Source organism: Argiope bruennichi, chromosome 7 (genome assembly GCF_947563725.1).
Source record: "Argiope bruennichi chromosome 7, qqArgBrue1.1, whole genome shotgun sequence".
NCBI lineage: Eukaryota > Metazoa > Arthropoda > Arachnida > Araneae > Araneidae > Argiope > Argiope bruennichi.
In genome coordinates this window covers 54,305,549-54,327,053 of record NC_079157.1, presented here as the reverse complement: position 1 = coordinate 54,327,053, position 21,505 = coordinate 54,305,549, and positions in this window count along the sequence as shown.

Below are 21,505 nucleotides of genomic sequence, written 5' to 3'. Positions count from 1 at the left end.
GATAAGTTTATTAACGAATATACGAGAAAAAAATTTGAGACCATTCCCGCTTTTTAATTACCATGTTCACGAACATATCATCAGAGATACTTTTTAAGGATTTTATATAAAGTTTGATAGAGATTTATAATTTTGATTTAAAGGAAACACACAAAAATTTATTCGCTTGTCGTGTTCTACTTTTAAACATTATTCCAAAAGTATTTATCATAAGCAATATAAGACATAAATTCAAAAATATTTGCAATAGACAATATGACTTAAACTCAAGAATGTAATCGATAATCAGATATTATTTTAACCATTTAAAGGGCCATTTTTTTCTAGTCATATTATGTTAAAATATTTTTATGCTTGAAATTAGAATAAGAAAAGAGATTCATTTAGCTTATTAGATAAATTTAATTTGATTAATTAATTAATTTGGTTAATTAATAATTAAGTAACAAATCAACACACATCATTTTGTCTGAGATAAAGAACTGAAGCATCTAAGTTCCTGACTTAATAAAAAAATTTGTCAGAACTGATGCCAACCTACATAATTTCATACAAAGATTGATAAATTTGGTGGGAAGCATACTTCCCACGGCTCTAGAAAAGGTTAAAAATGTTTTTCATGAGAGCGACATACATACATAATTTATTCATACATAAAAAAGCATAACATAATGTCTAATTTTCCTTTACACGTCATTCAAATGTCAAGTAAGAGACAATCAGGCATAATACTGAAATTAATATTTTTGGTCATTCTAAATCCTAAAATGCAGAGATTTGTCAAAATTTCGAAGTTGAATTTTTCTTAGAGCTCGTAACAATTTTGTTTTCCATGCAAGAGAAAATAATAAATTATACCCCACTTTTAATCATTGTTTAAAATAAATTTATTTTGAATATTTTTTATTTATTATTTTTTAACCTTTATTTTTACTTTCTATAATAATAAAATAATATAAATGATATCGATTATTTTTACTTTCTATGCTAATTCATTTATCGAAATAAGTTCTTTTATTACTTTCACTATAACTAATTGCATTTCATAATCGAACATGAAAACAATGCTCCACCATTTTTTTTAAAATTTACCATCTGAAAACTTTCTTTTTTATCAGCAAACAACAGCTATTACTGATGATAATCTCTCAAATCATTCACCGAATTTCGATTTTATCGCACTTTAAGTACGAATTAAAGATCTATTTTCAATTTTTGTTCCGAACAGAAAACCCGCCAAATGAAATTCGTATCGACTTTTCGATTAAGGATAATTTTACCCGGAAGTGCGCCTCCGATATCGATGGAGATTCGAGCAAAATGGATGTTTGGAGGGTTTAATGGTTGGTGATTCATTAATCAATATTTCCGAATAAATATTAGGTTAGGTTTGGAATTGCAGGAATGGTATTTCTTGTGTTTCTGAAAGTTTATAAATATTTATGGAAAGAGCCTTAAATATTGTTGCTTTTATATTTTTGCAAATTCCTATTTCAGTTTTAAACTCTGGTTTATTTAGTTCTTCAAAAAGTTATTAAATTTATTTTGTTGATTTTTATTTCTATTTAGATTATAATATTGGATAGAAAGGCACAACATTCAATTTTGGAGGCCAATCAGTTTCTGGCATCATTTTTGTTTATGAGTATTCGTTGTTAACGGTTTGGCTATTAGTTGCTGAGTGATTTGACTGCATAAAAGCAGACTTATTTTGCGTGGTATATTATCTTCAATTTATATTAATTTTGACAGTATATAATCTAAATTATTAGATACATATATAATGAAGATATATATATGTAATATTAATAAAATTACAGTATGGAATATATCTTCAAGGGATTGGATGAGTTTAAACTTCTGAATACAAATTCTCAAATCAAAAAGAGAACTGAGAAAATGTTGCATTTAGTTTTATCCAACTTGAAATGCCACCATGATAAATAAAAAATGATTTAAATTATAAGACACTTAAAGGAAAAATATTTTTCTAGAGTAGCTATCAAGAAAAAACACTGACGTCAAAACAGCCACGGTCTGCATTTATCAGATAAAAAAAATAACAGCAAAAGGAAAGAAATTACTTACGCTATTAAGTATCAAACCTCGGTTTTTAATTCAGAGCAAATATTTATTGTTCATGGAAATTATATTAAGTGCACCTAAATATTTAATTAATTATCTAGTATTGTCACGTTGATGCTCTACTTGATTATTATCTTTGTTTTTTAATATTTTATAAGTTCCGAATGGCAACTGTAATAAAAATGGAATAATGTTATGGTATTTTGAGAATGGCTTTTGAGTAGAGTTTCTTACTTTGATGATACGAGTATTAATAAGCATGATTTACGCCATAAATATATATTTCTGAGTGAAAATTTGGGAAGTTAAACAAAGAGAGTATATATTTGAACTACAAAAACGTTTGTGTTGTTGTGGAAGAAGAGAAGTTTCATCCATTTTATGACAACACAAAACATCGAGTTTTAATATACTTCTGGTTCGTAAAGTGCAAAGTACGAAAACGGAATAATAACATTTTGCTCGAGAATAACATTTTGCTATTGAATTTTAATAACATTTTGCTCGAAGAAATGCAGTCGTGGTGTTCCAGAATTATTTTTAACGAAATAGAATGAAACAAAATAATCATTATTAATGTTATTTCACTCGAGTTTTTCGTGCATTTTCATAATATAGGGTGTTTTCAGTATCATTATATAGCTAAAAGAATCCTATATGAATTGGAATAATTACAATTTGACCGAAGGTCCTATAAGTTATGTAACTTTTAAATTAAATTTCATTTACTGAGCTTGTTGAGGTTTATATATATAATAATAATATGATATAATATAATAATTTGTATAATTTGTTTATTTTACTTGTTCACTCAAAACGAAAAGAACTTTTGACTCATATCCATGATTTTGGTGTCAAGATTACGTTCTGTAATTCCCTAATCTAACTTTCTGGATTTTTGTGGTTTTGCTTTTATATATGCACGAACAGTCCGACCGACATACAAATAACTGATTGATTCAAAATTTGATTCATTCATTCATTTCATTTGATTCAAAATTTGATACTGGCCAACAATTTATGTATACATATAAAACGCTAACATGCGTGGCACAGAAATCGTTTCTATTACATATTGTCGAGTGGCTCTAAATAAATGTCAACAAGTAATCGTACGAACGTTCCCAACAGTTTTACTAAATGTTTTTACAGCTGCATTTAATTTAGCGTTTCGTTTAGCTAATACATGGAATAGCAGAATATTATTAGAAATGAAATGAACTCCCGCTTCAATTCAAATAATGCTTTGCTTTCTAATAATATTTTTTGAAACGTTTATGGAGAAGTAAAAGATATTAAAATTACTGAAGGTTTAATTGAATGCTAATAAATGCTTAACAATTAACAGATAAATAAACACTATGACTTGCCTATGAAAACGGATGTTCATATCTTCTTAAACTATTATCTAGAAAAAATTATTTTTAGATTATCTTAAAACTCAAAAAATTTCTTTGCCATGACATTAATTTCATTTTCGTACAATTATTTTCTTTAATATTAATTTTTTTAAATTTAATTTAAGACACAATCTATAAAAATGTTTTTAATTCTATGATGACATTCAAACTCGTCCATCAAAACATTCAATCGAATGTTTTCCTTGGATCCAGAGTACTTATTTTACTTAAAATTTATTTCGTAGTATATACACTTTTTAATTTGGACAGGAACTAATTTGTCTTAAACTGATACAATTATATTCATGTTTTTCAGTTATATCGAATAACAGAATGATTTTTTTTTTAAAAAAAAAGAAACGCATTCCATGCTAATAGTTTAACGACCTAAAAGTCAGTAATTTGGGCAAGTAATTCAAATAATAAAACCGCCGGCCAAATTTCACTTATCTAGAATTTTACTTTTGGATTAATCGAGCTCAGATCCATATAAAATCCAGATTGACTCCTAATTGACATTTTTTTTAAAAAAATTTCATTGACTATATATAAAATTCCATTCATCTCGTTCATTCTATTTTTGTGTTATGCATACCTATATATAAATATAATAAACACCAAAAAATTGTATTTTTCGGGCACACGGAGATGTAAAAATGGAATACTAATTTCGAAGCCTAATTTACGAACGGTTACTATAATTTTATCTTTCCATATAGAAAATAAATTAATATATAAATAAAAATCTTTTTTTTAATTTCTCTTAACTTTTAATAAAGTTCCTTTGTATTCTCATATCTTTCCTCTCAGTAGATACTTCTTCTTTCACTGCTTCAGGCTGTTTCACTGCAGTTCAACGTTACTCTTTTACGCTTTTCTTACAGATGAAATTTATGTCAAAAATTTTTTTTCCTAAGTTGTGCGATAGGGAAAATTAAAATCAAACAGATGCTGCTCATTACTGTATTCATAATGAAAATTTCAATTTTGGATGAAATGAGTTGAATGTTTTATGCATTTACAAAGACCATTCTTTAGCCAACAGCATTAAACTAAATAATCCGAGTCTCTTTCATAGTAATTACTGTCAAGAAAATTTCGCATAGATAAAGCATTTTTCTAGAATTCGGGAACTCTAATTATTGCTTCTCGGTACTTTTCATTACATGTCCACTTAGTTTATTAATCCTTTTTTTAGAGAGTTTTTTTTTAATTTTTAAATAATATATTTTCCTGCTGGCATATCCTTTAGTATTTTTGCGGCAATGAAAAGTATTTTAGAAATTTTTAAATAAGTTTTGAAAGCTTTTTTTGTTATATAAATAATCATAAAGTAATTGGAAGACAATGTGAAAAACTTTATTTAATGGTGATGGTTAAAACATTTTATTGCTTCATTTCTCCACATTTTTGTGAAGTTTTTTTTTCTTAATTTAACAAAATACTGGATTTAACCCGTTATTTACCACATTATTTTACTATAAAATTTTCGCCCTTATTTTGCATCATTAGATAAGTTTTTTTTTTCAGAATAACCCAAAGAAAAAGAAAATAACTTTTTTAATTAATCAAAATAACCTAATTAAATGAGTTAATCAGTAAATATTTTTCATTTCTGTCTTTAGTGATATTTACTGATTGCTATCGGAGCTACGCTCTTTGTTTCTTTAAATGTCGTCAAAAAAAAAGTCATATTACGAATATATCAGCATGGTTCAAGCGGTACTTTTATGTACCGTCGGCGTATAAAGGGTTAATTACAGTAATAAACATTATAGTTTTGTAAATTTTCGTCTGCAAAAATATATCTATTAAAAATGCTTGATTCAATGTATCCGAAAAAGAATATGAAGTGACTTTTTTTTTATCGAAATGAATAAATTCTCAGAAATCTAAATAATATAATAAAAAGATATATAATGATGACAACAGGTATTATAAGACAACAGGTATTATGCAATTTTTAGAATACTTGAAATATGAATAAATATGTTCTTAAGATTTCAAAGATAATTTTACAAAATGAGCAACATGTTGATTAGATTTTGGAAAAGTATTTAGGTTCTTTTCTCTCTCTTTCTCTCAGATATTTGAATTTTATTTAATGTAGAGAGATTCACGAAAAATTGCAAATATTTTGGAAATTTGTGTTAAGTCAGACAGAGAACTTTATAAGAGAATTTGCTTTTTGCTAGTTTATTGCTACGGCTTTTGAATGTATATTTAAATTGATTTAGCTGCAAAATACAGGGTGATTATAATTAAACTTCCTCTATAAACAACTACAACGAAAATGGGTGAACGAATTGCAATAAATTTTAGTATATAGACTATATACGAGATGCACTCACGGAATTCCGAAGAAAAAAAAATCTAGTTCCAAAATATTCACCAGAGGGCGCTTTTTACGGAAAAGCATTAAATTAACCAATAAACAACCAAAACGGAATACAGGAACAATATTAACATTTATTGAATAATTTATGATCACCTTGTCATCGAAGCACATTAAGGAGGGTAAGTAAAGGTAAGGAAAAAAATAACAATAGAAATTTGATTTAAAAAATCCAGTTCAGTTTGCAGAAACAAGAACAGATTATGCACACGAGGAGCAGTTGTTAATCGTGTCCAGGACGATGGAGGGAATGATGCTCCATGTGACCACCCTTATTCCCCTGAAAAATTTCAAGTCGGTGGACAGTGTGTTCAACAGCAGATCGTAACTGATCAGTTGTGATGCTTCGCTCAGGAAACCTTATGGAGTTTCCAGCTTTTCCCGGTTTTTCATTTTACTACTCATAATTCTTGTTGTGGATTGTTAATATTGTTTCTGTTTTCCGTTATTGTGTTAAATGTAATGTTTTTCCAAAAAAGGCGCTGGGCCGCGATAGCCTAGTGATAAGGTCTTGGCTCGTGAGCCTTAGGGTTTCAGGTTCGAGACCCGATTCCACCGAAGAACCGTCGTGTAAGGGAGTCTGTTGCACGTTAAATCCGTCAAGGCCAAACGTCCTCCCGTTGGTGTGGCGTGGTGTGGAGAGAGGGGTGCCAGGCCAGATGTCCTCCTCGTCATCTGACCGCGGTTCAAAATGATGAGGTCCGTCCCAAAATAGCCCTAGTGTTGCTTAAAACGGGACGTTAATATAGCTAACTAACTAACTAACCGAAAAAGACGCCCTCTGGTGAACATATTGAAACTCAATTTGATTTTTCGTAATCCCGTGAGCGCATCTGGTGTATAGTCTATATATCAAATTTCCTTGCAATCCGTTCGCCCGTTTGCGTTGTAGGATGCTGTTTATGGGGGAAGTTTAATTATAACCACTCTGGATAATCAACGAGAGCGACCTTACCGAATTTTTGTCACATTAATAGTGATACGATTCCATACCAAATTTCATTTAACTAAGTCGTTGCGTTTGAGTTTTTTAGTCTGTTCACTTGCATGCAAATGCATAGACCGATAGATGGTCAACCCGTTGACGGATGAAGTTCAAAATTTCGTATGGATCTGCAGTTCAGATATTAAAATTTTATACTAAATTAAAATTATTCTTGATATAATTTTGGAGCGATCGCATTTACATATGTGCGAAAGTACAGATCGATACACGATCAATCTCTTTCTAGATTAGATTCAAGAATTGAAACGGGATCTGCACTTTAAAAGCTAAATCGAACATTATCTACCTAAATCATTACATTTCGCAGTTGTGTTCTCTTGTACTCGGACAACTAGTTAGATAATTTCCAGAGAATGGATTTTTTTCAAGATTTGACAGAAATCAACATATTTGGAGAAACATAATTTTCATCCCTCGAGCTCAAAGCGGTTTTTGGTTGTCATGCTTAGAAAACAGACAGACATAATTTAATAAACTTTCGTTTTCATTGAGATCTAAAACGTAAAAAAATCGTCAAAAATTCGAATTCCAATTTTTCGACGATTGCGTTATTTTCTCTTTGTCTTTTTAGTAAATAAAAAAGTTAAAAAGTATAACATAATATTTTTTCAATTAATATGAATTTTTTAAGAATAAATTATTATTAAAATTAGGAAATATAATTCCTTCTTCTCAATATTTCAACAATTTTAGCAACTTTTGTGCTTAGTTTCATTAAAAACAAACAAAATGTAATATACATTTCGTGTCTCTTTCCATTTTGATTCTAACTGGATTCAAATCTATTATTTTGATGTCAAGATATATAATTCAGATATGCAAACACAGACAATTAAGATTATAGATTTGATGTAAAATCTAAAATTGATATTTTGATACAAACTGGATTCAGTTCTATAATTTTGATGTCAAGATATATAATTCAGCTAGGCAAACAGACAGGCAGCCAATAAATTTGATGTAAAATATAACATTGATATACAATTTTGGTGTGAGCAATGCATACTGAAACTATCCTTTATGGTTTTTTAGTTTTTACTTTTATTGACACTGAAATGAATGGATTGAATGATGGCCAAAGTCAATTCTTTAATAGATGTGACATTATTTTGCAAATGCCTACAATTATGTAATAAATCATACGCTCAACTTCATCCAAGGCTCATCAAATTAAAAATTTGAATCATTGAATTAAGAATGACAAAAAACAAGCAAATTTCGTTTCAACAGATTTCGCCCAAAATATGATAGGGATTTTTTTTTTTGTCGATTTAAAGATCGCATACCAAATTCCTCTCATCTAGATTTTAGAAATGTAGAATTATTGTGATGCCAGATGACAGATATAATTCCGTAAATGACCGGTTTTAATTCAGAGAGGTTGGAGAGCTCAAAAACATGAAGATCATTAAAGTTTCAAAGTCGAAATTTTTGATTAAAATCCGTTAAATGATACTTTTTCTGTCATTCTTTTAAAGACCAGTTGACACTGAACGATATATTTTTGATGACATCTTTTCATATTCCTTTCTTCAGCAGAATCTTGTCTCTTATTCCACTCTTTCCATTAGATGTCTGAAAATTTAAATACCTAACTTTTATTTGAAAGACCGTTAAATATGTTCTAATATAAAGAACCATCGGAAGGTTCTTTTCCTAGAGAATAATTTTCGTTTATGAAATATTTCGCAGTGGAAGATCGTTCTTTAAACTTCTTTTTATTGTATATTAATCTTTTTTTTAATTCAAATTATCGTTTGTCGCATAAATTAGAATCTTCTAAAAGCTATTACAACTAAATAAGCTTCAACGTTTTCTTTTCCTTGCTGTTTAAATCACTATTTTTTTTGTCTTTATAAAGCTTTTTTAGCGTTTTGTGTTAAATGAGGATTTCCTCTATTTTTGAATATCATCTAATAAAAATGTATTCTAGATTACTGCGTTGCATGAGTATTTTCTTAGTTATCAGGCACGGAAATTAGACAGATTTATCCAGACTTTTTAGCTGGAATAAAAAAAAATGCCTCTGATTTATTCCGAATTTCAATTTAATATTTCTGTTTATAAATGAATAAAATATTTTTAAAAAAATTTAAATTTTTTTATTTATTCAAAATTAAATCATTAGTATTTTCAGACATAATTTGGCCAGATTTGATGAATAATCCGGAATAATCCCAATTAAATTCTTTTTATTCCGGTGTTCTCTCGTTTTTAAATAAAATGAGCTTCTTTTATGATTGCAATCTTTTTCCTTTAGCTTTGTATAAAGGTATTCTTTAAAGTAATAAAAAGAATCATACGAACAAATGAAAAAAAAAATGATTTCATTTTAAAATATTTGCTTTTTTTCATTTTTTATTAAGTATAGCTTTTAGTAATTCTGCTTCAGTATCGTATCGATATTATTTTAATATTAATTAATGATGGGTGTTAAGTTTGTGCTGTCATTACTATAAATGATCAAGAAATCATAAGTCCCAGGTTAGGCGAGATAGGACCGCTTTAATCCACTCTTTTATCCTATTGAACTATTCACAAGGAATCGAATTGACGAAAATATAGTCAATTTAATGTTTTTTTTTTGTTCTTTATTTCTGTATTAGTGAAAATGTTATCGAAGTGTATATAATAAGGGACTACCTGTACTATTATAAAAGAATAGTTGCCATTTTTAAAATTAATATGAAATAAGTAAAAGGTTCATATGAGTCGACAATTTTTTTGTGTGTGTTTTTCTTCATTATTATTATTATTATTTTCATTTAGATTTTTTTTAAAATCGTATTTAGTTGTTCCAAAGCATTAAAAATCTTTTTATGGAATTTACAGACAATCGTATGAACGAATGCAATTTAATTTTTGCAGAGATTATTTGTACAGAGTTTTAATTATCGTCTGATATTATTATGTTTTGCTTAATTAAAAATTGGTGCTTGTAAACAAGCAGTTTATATATATTCGTCCTTTTTTCCGAAAAGAAATAATTGTATTTTATTTAATTAAAAAATCGAAGTAAATGTCCGTATATCGAAAGGCGGGATCCGTATGATTGTTAAAAATAATGGAAAAAAAATCGCATAAAAGTTGGCAATATATAGGATGTTCCAAAAGGTCAAGTTCATAAATTTTAAGTATGACAGAAACACACAGAAAGAAAATGTTTTCATAAAATAAAAACTTAGGATCCCAAACGAAATGGTTAACCGCTTCAACAGAGACTTATTTAGATCAAAAGAAGATCTAAATGAATAAACTTTGGAATGTTGTTGAAGTGAGAAATATATGTTAATTTTACAAAAGGCGTTACTGTCATGTAACTTAATGTGTAAAATTATAATTAAGAAAAAATGAAATTTGGACCAATATTGGAATCAAAGAATTCTATGTTGAATTCTGAGATTTATAATACCGGAACAAGCATAATTCGTTCCTGGCCTTACTCGTAACGTGAACGAAGCAATTTTTTTTCCATTGGAATCCATTCAAAATGAAACAATGCATTCCATTCCGAAAAAAAAGAGAATACTAAAGCAAATTTTTAATAATGTAATTTAATTCATACTTTTTTAAAATAAGAATATGCTTAAAGACATTGTCTTTGGTTACGCTTCACATTTTGACAAAAATTAGGCACAGCATTATCATTAAATGAATTTATAATGCACACAGCTACTGCTTTATTAGGGTGATGCTTTTCAACATACGATGCAATTAGGGATTGCAATACCGGGATACCGAATGCCGGTATTTTGAGCCATTTGTACAATTTTGTAATACCGGTATTCACAAGTTTAAATACCGGTTTTTCGGTATTTACTAGAAATTTTTAAAATTTCTCCACTATATGCTCAGGTATCGCGGACATAGCAAAATAGTATACGCTTTTGTATTTATATCTCCGTAACGGGCAAAATTAATTAGCTAATTAATGGCTTAAATCTAAATTAGCGAAACATGGATTATCCCTGAAAGGAAATATTGTATCCATAACGACCGATGAAACAACAATTATGAAAACAGTTGGAAAGTTGATTGGTGCAAATCAGCAGTTGTGCTAAGCACATGGAATTCAATTAGGGGTAATAAATGTATTATACTAAAAAAATAAAGAACAGAATAATCCAAATACTGTGGATATAGAAACTTTGGATTCCAACTTTGAAAAGAGTGAGAGTGATATTGACAATGAAGATAATGACAATGTAATTGTTGAAGAAGGTATTGCTAATGAGGATGAAATATTAACCTATCAAGAAATGCTTCCTACAATTTATAAAGTTCGGAAAATTGTTATTCAAACGTTCCCCTATAAAAAGGATATATTACTTAAATATATACCAACTAAAAATAAAACAGAATATATGTTAATATTAGATTCTAAAACACGTTGGAACAGTTCTCCTAATGATGGAACGATTTTTGAAACTGAGAAATCCAATCCAAAAAGCAATAATCGACTTAAACCTGCAAATTAATTTTCAGATAGTGAATTCGACTTAATATCCAGAACTATATCAGCTCTACTTCCAATAAAACTGACTATTGAGGCATTATGTCGGAGAGATTCTAATTTATTGAAATCTAATGCAACAATAAATTTTATGTTGCAATCATGAAAGAACAGAACACATCACTATCTGAAGAATTATATATTACATTGAAAAACCGCACAGAAGAAAGGCATACCGAAATAGAAAATGTCTTATGGTATTTACATAATTATAGTGATCTTAAAAATGAAAATGAAAAAGAAGAAAACAAAATAACCAATTCAAATCTGATTAAGTTTAGAGTAAATTTTCTAAAAATTTTTTACTCACAAACCTATCCACATTCAGGAGAATTCGGTTCAATTATTGAAGATTATGATGTCTTTATTGTCAAGAGTGAAAAGGAATTGTCTTTTGAACAAAAACTAAAATTAGCGATAAATAAAAAAATTTCATCGAACCAAAATCAGGAATCAATACAGGAATCAGCTATATCCAAAACCATCCGATGAGAAATCGATTTATTTGAAGATGAGGGATTTAGAGGTAAATACTTGGAAAAAGTATATCGCGCATTGCTAACAGTACCACCAACTAGCGTAGATGCCGAAAGAGCGTTTTCGACAGCTGGTCATTTTTACACAAAATTATTTTTCAAGCTTAATGACAGTACAATTGATTGCATTATGTTTTTTAAGATCACATTTCAAAAATTTGTAATAGTACCACAGACTGAATAGTGATATTTACATTTTTTTGTGATTTAAATAAATAAGATATTTCTTTACTTTTTTGTGATTCTTTATATACTGTTATAATTTATAAGTTACAAATTATTTTTGTGATATTTACACTCTCTAACAAAACTGGCAAATAAAACAAAGAAACAACTGTGTTTTCTTTCTTTTTCTAAAATTTCTAATACCGGTATTAAAACCGGTATCAAGATTTAAAAAATACCGAATACCGGTATTGAAATTTTGGTCCGGTATTGCAATCCTTAGATGCAATGATTCCCATCTATCAGCGTCTCTCTTACTTCAATCATAGATTGTTGCTCTGTTATATCTATTATTTATTCCTTTCTTTATCAAATCTACTCCTCGGCTTTTTGTTGTGACACAGAATGCAGCTGCATAAGTTCTTCGATAGTTCTAGCTATGTTCTTTCAGCTGCACATCGATGTAGTTGCTATCCATTTCTAGTCTCATAATCCATTAAGACTCCTCAAATACTAGTTCAATTACCTCGGTGTCATGTTCGACAACGCTATCCAGGAAAAACTTATTTCACGTAGATATGGGCTCTCTTCAAACAAACTTTCAACTCGGGTCAATCCAGGATGTGATGTCATACTGTCTTCCCGTCACTCGTTTTGTGAAACATCGCTCTTGAAGTCTTTTTTTGCATTTTGCCTTGCTCATTAAAGCGAATGATTCGTTATGCGAGGTGCTTGTTAAGAGAAGTTTTACTGTACATTAAAATATCTCAAACACATTCGGACACAAGGTTGGAATTTACAGAAATGTTTTTTTAAGATTAAAATAGAAATGTCAAGCATAAACAAAACGTGCGGCTTATGAAAATCTAATAAAATGAAGCATTAGACATTTATCTAAAAAATAAGAACTGCAATAACCATTCAACATTATAGAACATATATGCATACGAAATTATCCAAAATGAGCTAAATTTATTCTTTACCCCCTTCTCCTCCCCCCAAAAAGAATGCTTTTTTTTGCGTGATAAGGACGGGTTATTATTGGCTCTTTACTTAGCTAATGTTTTCTCATTAAACTGCTGCAGGATAAAGTAATAATAAAAAAGAGAGTTCTCCTTAAATCCATCATCAATCTACCGCCAGACATCGAAGAGACCGGCCAAGAGGATTCTTTCAAAATAATACCAAGTTGAAAGTCTTATCCGGTGGATTTTCGCCGAAGATGAAAGCAGGCAAAAGAGCCTGTTACGCAAAAGAGTGGCGTTTTCTCTCTATTTTTTTATCAGCGCGTTTTAGTGAGCGATATTGCCGTTGTTTTTATTTTAGATCTGCTGTCAGTTGGGAATATTGATTGAACTGAGTAAGAGATATAGTGCGTTTGATGACTATTGCGTAAAGAATGTGTGGAAATAGATGAATGAAAACACTAGACTCTGAATTGCGATGATCGATGAAAGTTGTTTTACAATATTATGCAAAAATAGTGTCGAATTTAGATATACTTTGGTCTTAGTCACTGAGAATTATGATGACTAGTCGATTTAATTTCACATTTCTATAAAGTTTTAATCTTATCGCCATGATGATGATTTATTTTAGGTTAAATTTTTATTTTAATAACTGTGAAAATATGTGATTTGATTTATTTATTTAGACTTATGGATATATCCACTTTTTATAAACAATTTTTATCAGATAAAATCATTATATTAAGTGTAGAGTTTAAAAATGAACGGACTAGAGTTACAATAGCGCTAGACGCAGATTTTTTTGTCTTTATTTCCCAACCATTGAGTGGTCTCCATCAAACCTTTCTCGCAGATTCTTTAATAAATATATTATTCCAGTTAAAATTTTGCATAGCATTGACGTACTATAAATAGTTACGAAATATCAACCTTTGGTGTGAAATTGGCATTTTTATTGAATCTGTCTTGTGATCCTTGGCGAGTATTTTGGCGATTAATCCCTGGCATGAGATCAAAAGTACCCCCAAAATCGGATTCGAGTTTCAGACGCGTTCTTTCCAACCGAAGGACACAAACACTTGGCATAAAACTACATTTCAAGTCTCAAAATCTCGTACCATATTTGATATATTTAAGTCCCTACGTTTTCGCGTTATTGCGTTTATATGTTTCTGAAAATACAGACTGACAGACATTCAACTCCCATGTTGGATTTCCCTCCAAATTTAGTAGGCGGCTATCTAAAGATAATAAATCTGTGTACCAAATTTAATCCATCTAGCTTTTTTATTTTATAGTTATTGTGTTAACTTATTTTCGAACGATCGGACTGACAGGTTTACTCAGAATGGATTTTGCTCAAAATCTGATAGAAATCTACAAAATTGGTTTTACGCCTGCATACCAAATTTCATCAATCTGGCTCAAAGCGATTTTGAGTTGTCTTTGCCACAGACAGGCTGATCGACATTTCCCAAAAATGTGTTTTTCGAACTCAGCAGATCTAAAACGTGTAGATTCGTCAAAATGAAAAGTTCGAATTTTTTTGACGATTACTATATTCTCTCTATACTACGTATACGAGAAAGTAAGAATTAGCGCATCTCCAAAAGTGATGTATTATTCAGAGAAAAATGCTATTATGTTATCGCTTTGAAAGAGTTTTAGAATAGGGATAGATATTGAATTGAAATTAGCTGAATTTTTGCATTGGCTGTAATTTTAATTTAACTAATTTGTGACAAAGTGACTTATACCACTGTAACTTTAACCCATTCAAATGCTGTGATAACTATTTGAACGTAATGAAACTGATATGAGTCAATTTTATTAGCCGCAGTGTTATTCTGCTATTTTATGAATAAAAGAATTTATATTTTTCATATTTTTATTTAATGGCAAATAAATTAACAACATTTTTTTTTTTTAAATTTACCTATCTACAGCCCTCTTTATCACTGAAGCAGTAGGCAACCTTCCGATCGGAAATGCGCCACTGTGCAAAATTAAATGTGTTCAATCAAAACGTGTTCAAAATCATATTTTGATTTTCTTAAAAGAAATATTAATATCAATTCCTTTAGATAAGTCAACGAATAATAAACGTAATAGTTGCTATTATTTTATTTGATCTCTTATTAATATGAAAAATCAAGAAGTAGAATGTAACATACCTATAAAAATAATTTATATAATGACCTTTGTCCCCCAACGGTAATCTGAAGTTTTGTAACTAACTTTCCTTTTTGATGTCAGTGGACGTAGGATGACGCGCGACTGGAAGGAAATAACTCATTCATTAGCTAATTTTAGTGTACACTTACTGCTCTATGTAACGTATTAATTCATTCGCCAGCTTTGATAACACTTGATATAGAAGAACAGAAAAAAAAATAATAAACTCACAGAGCGCCATATTTCCGGAATTGGCATTCCGATATATCCTTCCGATTCTTTTGCAACTTGACCTTCATTTATGTGGGCAGTTCTGATGAACTTCAATATAATTCAAGCAAGAGGTCAGATAGGGTTCACTGGTCCATCATCTCATCCAGTGGGCTAAATGGGCTGAAGAGATGAATGACCAACGATACCTGTGCTAATTTTATTTTACTTTCGAATTTCAAAATTCATTTACTTACAAATTTAAATATGCTAAAAGTAAAAATACGAGTAGGAACTGTAAGTAGAGACACATCGATTTAATTTTTCATAAATGTATGGGTCCGTTATAAAGATTCATACAGAAATAATCAAAGAAGAAAATCTTAATCGTATGTGTAATAAAAGTTACATTATTAATGATAAAGTAGGTAATTGCATGTTGTATTATGCAGCAGTGCATCAAATTAGTTTTTCAATCACACTGTAAAGCAATGGTGGATTTCCGACCACTTCACTGAAGAGGGTCTCTCAGAGGCCGATTAAAAATGTTACTAGTTTACTGGCCAAATAAGTAAATATGTATAAAATATAAATTCCATGAATTATAAATGTTAGAATAATTCTAATACTTTGCCAAATACAAATGATGCGGCTTCTATATGTTTCAATAAATTCACGTAACTATTATACTATTATTTATAAATGCCAAGAAACTACCTAAATAATATTGTATATAAATGGTTATTGCGCAGACGTGGGTTATAATAAGACAATGAAAATAAATATCGCTTTAAAAAATTAATAAAAATGAGCAAAAAATTAAACTAAAATAAATTGTTAATATGTTGATTTATTAAAAATTGTAAAGAAATTTCAAATTAAAGTGGGTAATTCTATTGATGACAATGTGCATCCGCTTAGAACACACACGCAGACACACACAAAAAAAAAACTAAATCCGCCATTATTGTATTAAAGTATATTTTATTTAATTAAGTTATTTTGATTTACCATTAGTGCTTCAATTCCTACTTGCTGTTATGACAGGGTTCGAATGAGATTAGGCCTAAAAGTCCTGCAAATAAATAAAAATATAAAAAGCATGTACAAAATTATTTAAAAAATTGCCTTAAAATGAAGAAAAAGACTAAAGAAACATAAATATATATTTTTCGTTAACATTCACTATTTTTCGTTCAGATTGTTAAAAAATAAAACATACTAAGGCGACCATATCCTATTTTTAGTGAAAGTGAGGAGGAAAAATATGCAGCATTTCTTATTAAACGTAGTGTTTGTCGTTTTTGATTCGAACTATTTACAAATGTTTAGTTATATTAATGTTATGTTTTAAAGCAATAATAAGGCTATTTTTGGGACAGACCTAGTAATTTCGAACCGCGGTCAGATGTCGAAGCCGACACCTGAGCCCCCCCCCTCTCCAAGCTTCCTCGCCACGCCAGTGGGAGGACGTTTAGCCCCGAGGGATTTAACATACACCAGACCCACTTACGCGACAGTTCTTTGGTGGAATTGGGTCTCGAGTCTGAGGCTCTCCGGTTCCTAAGCCGAGACCTTGCCACCAAGCCACCGCGATCCCTACAAATACGTCAAAAGTGGGCGTTGAAGGTAATTTGAATCGGGGAGAATTTTTAAACGTTCAATATACAGTCAAAATATCAATTTTTCTTTTCGAAACGGAAAATAGAAGCTTTGTAATATTGTTTCTACCAAAAAAAAATGATTCATTCGATTTTATGAGAAAGAATGATTTTGAGCGTTCATAAAAGTTTTGTAATTTTTTTCGATGAAAAAATAATTGATTCGATTTTGTGAGGAAGAATTATTTTAAGCGTTCATAAAAGTTTTAGTTCGAAGCTAAGAAGAAAACGTAAAGTTTCTTCAAATATCTAAAAGTAGAATAATTGATTAGTTTCTTCATTTACCAACATTTTATTCTTTCTGTTTTAAAGAACACAGTAAACTGTTTTGTTCTCTGAAAGTGAATTATCCATGGTTATTAATTACAAAAGATTGTTAAAAGACTTCAATTTTAAGTAGAAAAAATGATGCAATTTAATATTTAAAAATAAAAATAGACTAATTTTATTCATTTTTCCTTAAAAATTAACCCATCCAACACATTTATGTATAGAATTCTATTAATTGAACAGCTATAAATGTATACGTAGTTAAGTAATATTTTCAAAATCGTTTTCATATTGATTTTAGTTTTTCCGATCATTTTATGGAATAGTTGGGTTTCCATATCGCCCAATTTTGTGGATAATCGAAAATTTATTTTATTAATATTTCATTTTCATTATACTACAACAAAGAGTAAAAATGAAAAAGAGAACCAATTTAAATAAAGTTCATACATGACTTCTGAAAAGAGCAGCTTCTTTTTAAAAATTAAAACTTAGCAGGTGGTAATACGATTTTTTTCTCGGGGAAAAAAAGAAAAATTTTCGATTTTTCAGGGGAAAAAAGCAATTTAAACGTTTATAAAATTTTTGATTCTCAATTAGAACACAAATAAAAGAAAAACATCTAAAATAAAAACATGTTAAACATAACATAGTTATTTATTAACCAATATTTCATCCTCGTCTTTTATTATCATTTTAAACTTCAAAAGCCTTTGCAAAGAACAGAAATAGCATTGTTGTACTTCTCAATAGGTGACAAGGTCATTTGGTGACCTTCATGTAAGCTATTCAAGACCCATCTGTTGCATTTAATGAGTTCAACGCTTTTCGTAAAGGCGTTGAATCATCAGAGGAGGATGATGATGGCAACGCACGAAAGCTGAAAACAAAACTCGGATCATGTGATCATTAATGGATTTCTAGAAATTGATTCAGGCGCATGAAGGTTTAGGGGTTTGCCATTTATACTTTTGTTTTTATTACATAAGCATTTAAAATGGATGAATGAATTCAGACAAAAATTCATATGATAATGTGCAGTTCTGAAATTAAAAATTGGAGTTTAATTTGTTTTTTATTGTACATTTTATTTGAATAAGTAAAATAAATATAACTAATATCATAATAGGGGGCGAAATTGAATGTAGAGAATAGCTCATTTGAACGTCATTTTGTTAGAATATCGTTTTGGATTTGCCTCGATTTATTACTTTTTATTGCAGCGGTTTAAAAACGTATATAACTTTGGAAATTTTTGATGTCACAGGAGATATTTTCAAAGATAGAAATATAATTTACAATGATTTAATTAAAATACAATATTTTGAGAGCGACTTGGCTTGACGGTAGAAACTAGTAGAACTTATTTTCAAAATAAAATTTCACTTATTCCGACAAAGAACCTTAAAATAAAGTGAAAACAAAGATTATTACATTAAAGATAGTCATGTTAATAATAAAATAACTTAAAATTTTGCATTATATCTAATAATTACGTTTTGTTATTGTAAATTCTAATTATTTTTTATTCTATATATTTTATTCTAAATATTTGTTAATAAAAAGAAAGGAAAAATATTTATTATTGTATCAAAAATAATTTGATAAACACTGTATATTGTTCAAGTACTTAAAAAAATTTGGAAGTTTTCAAATATTGTGAATTTTTGAAATAATAATTAGAATAACCAGAATATTATTATTAATAAAAAAGAATGTGTGTGTGTGTGTGTGTGTGTGTGTGTGTGTGTGTGTGTGTGTGTGTGTGTGTGTGTGTGTGTGTGTGTGTGTGTGTGTTATAGGTGAGACCTTGTGACGTAGAGCTGTCAAATTTCATGAAATAGAAATGTCAAATTTGAAATTAAAAACTAAGTGAGAATTTGGCGTTTACCGAGATAATTTCCGAAAATATAATTAGAGAAGAAAGATTTTTATACCATTTAAAAAAATATATTTTTAATTATATCAGTTTAGTTGCAAAGCACTTTTGTGTGTGTGTGTGTGTGTGTTATAGGTGAGACCTTGTGACGTAGAGCTGTCAAATTTCATGAAATAGAAATGTCAAATTTGAAATTAAAAACTAAGTGAGAATTTGGCGTTTACCGAGATAATTTCCGAAAATATAATTAGAGAAGAAAGATTTTTATACCATTTAAAAAAATATATTTTTAATTATATCAGTTTAGTTGCAAAGCACTTTTTTCGTAACCTTGAAAACTTTTTAAATATTTTTTGCCTGATTTTTTATTACGTTTTTATTGTTGCAAAGGAATTAAAACCGTTGTCATTGCTTCATCAAGTATTTAATTATATGTTTTCCCCCATTGTTGAAAGTTAAAGAGAAAAAAATTTGTTTAATATATATATCATTTACATGAGAGAAAAAAAAACGAGGAATATACGAATAATTAGACGATAAATATGATAGGAAAATGTAACAGTAAAATTGTGTTTCAATGGCATTTTCATAGAATGAAGTTTACATAAACAATAAATGGGATATATATCAAGCTGCTGAAATAACACGGCTATGATGTCAATCATAATCAGATGCTTGCAAATTCTTTCTTGATGAAATCATAAATATCAGATTACGCATGAGAAATTGAGTTGAAATTACTTCAGCTAATGTTTACGGTGAAACTGCTGGTAATCAAAGCAGATTAAAAAATAGGCATTCTGTCTGTGCACATACATAAGTCGTCAAAGTATACGAAAGCAATTAATTTTGAAAATAAGTAATAAAATTAATTCATTTACAGATGAAGTATGAGAAAAACATGAAAGCTGACTAGGGATTGCAATACCGGACCAAAATTTCAATACCGGTATACGGTATTTTTTAGATCTTAATACCGGGATACCGGTTTTAATACCGGTATTAGAAATTTTAGAAAAAGAAAGAAAACACAGGTGTTTCTTTGTTTTATTTGCCAGTTTTATTAGAGAGTGTAAATATCACAAAAAATAATTTGTAACTTACAAATTATAACAGTATATAAAGAATAACAAAAAAGTAAAAAAACATCTAATTTATTTAAATCACAAAAAAAATGTAAATATTACTAATCAGTCTGTGGTACTATAAAAAATTTTTGAAATGTGATCTTAAAAAACATAATGCATCCATTGTACTGTCATTAAGTCTGGAAAGTAATTTTGTATAAAAATGACCAGCTGTCGGAAATGCTCTTTCGGATCTACGATAATTGGTGATACTGTTAGGAATGCGCGATATACTTTTTCCAAGTATTTACCTCTAAATCCCTCATCTTCAAATAAATCAAATTCTCGTCGGATGGTTTTGGATATAATTGATTTCTGTATTGCATTTTGGTTCATTGAATTTTTTTTATTTATCGCTAATTCTAATTTTTGACAATTCCTTTTCACTATCGACATTAGTGTCATCATAATCTTCGATAACTAAACCGAATTCTTCTGAATGTGGATAGGTTTCAGGGTAACAAATTTTAAGAAAATTTACTATAAACTTAATCAGATTTGACTTGATTATTTTCTTTTCTTCTTTTTCATTTTCATTTTTAAAATCATTATAATTATGTAAATACCATAAGACATTTTCTATTTCGGTATGCCTTTTTTCTGTGCGATTTTTCAATGTAGTATATAATTCTTCAGATAGTGATGTGTGCTGTTCTTTCATGACTGCAACATTAAATTTATTGTTGCATTAGCTGTTAATAAATTAGAATCTCTCCGACATAATGCCTCAATAGTCAGTTTTATTGTAGAGTAGAGCTGATATAGTTCTGGATATTAAGTCGAATTCACTATCTGAAAAATTAATTTACAGGTTTAAGTCGATTATTGCTTTTTGGATTGGATTTCTCAGTTTCAAAAATCGTTCCATCATTAGGAGTAAACTTTTCCAACGTGTTTTAGAATCTAATTTTAACATATATTCTGTTTTATTTTTAGTTAGTATATATTTAAGTAATATATCCTTTTTATAGGGGAACGTTTGAATAACAATTTTCCGAACTTTATAAATTGTAGGAAGCAATTCTTGATAGGTTAATATTTCATCCTCATTAGCAATACCTTCTTCAACAATTACATTGCCATTATCTTCATTGTCAATATCACTCTCACTCTTA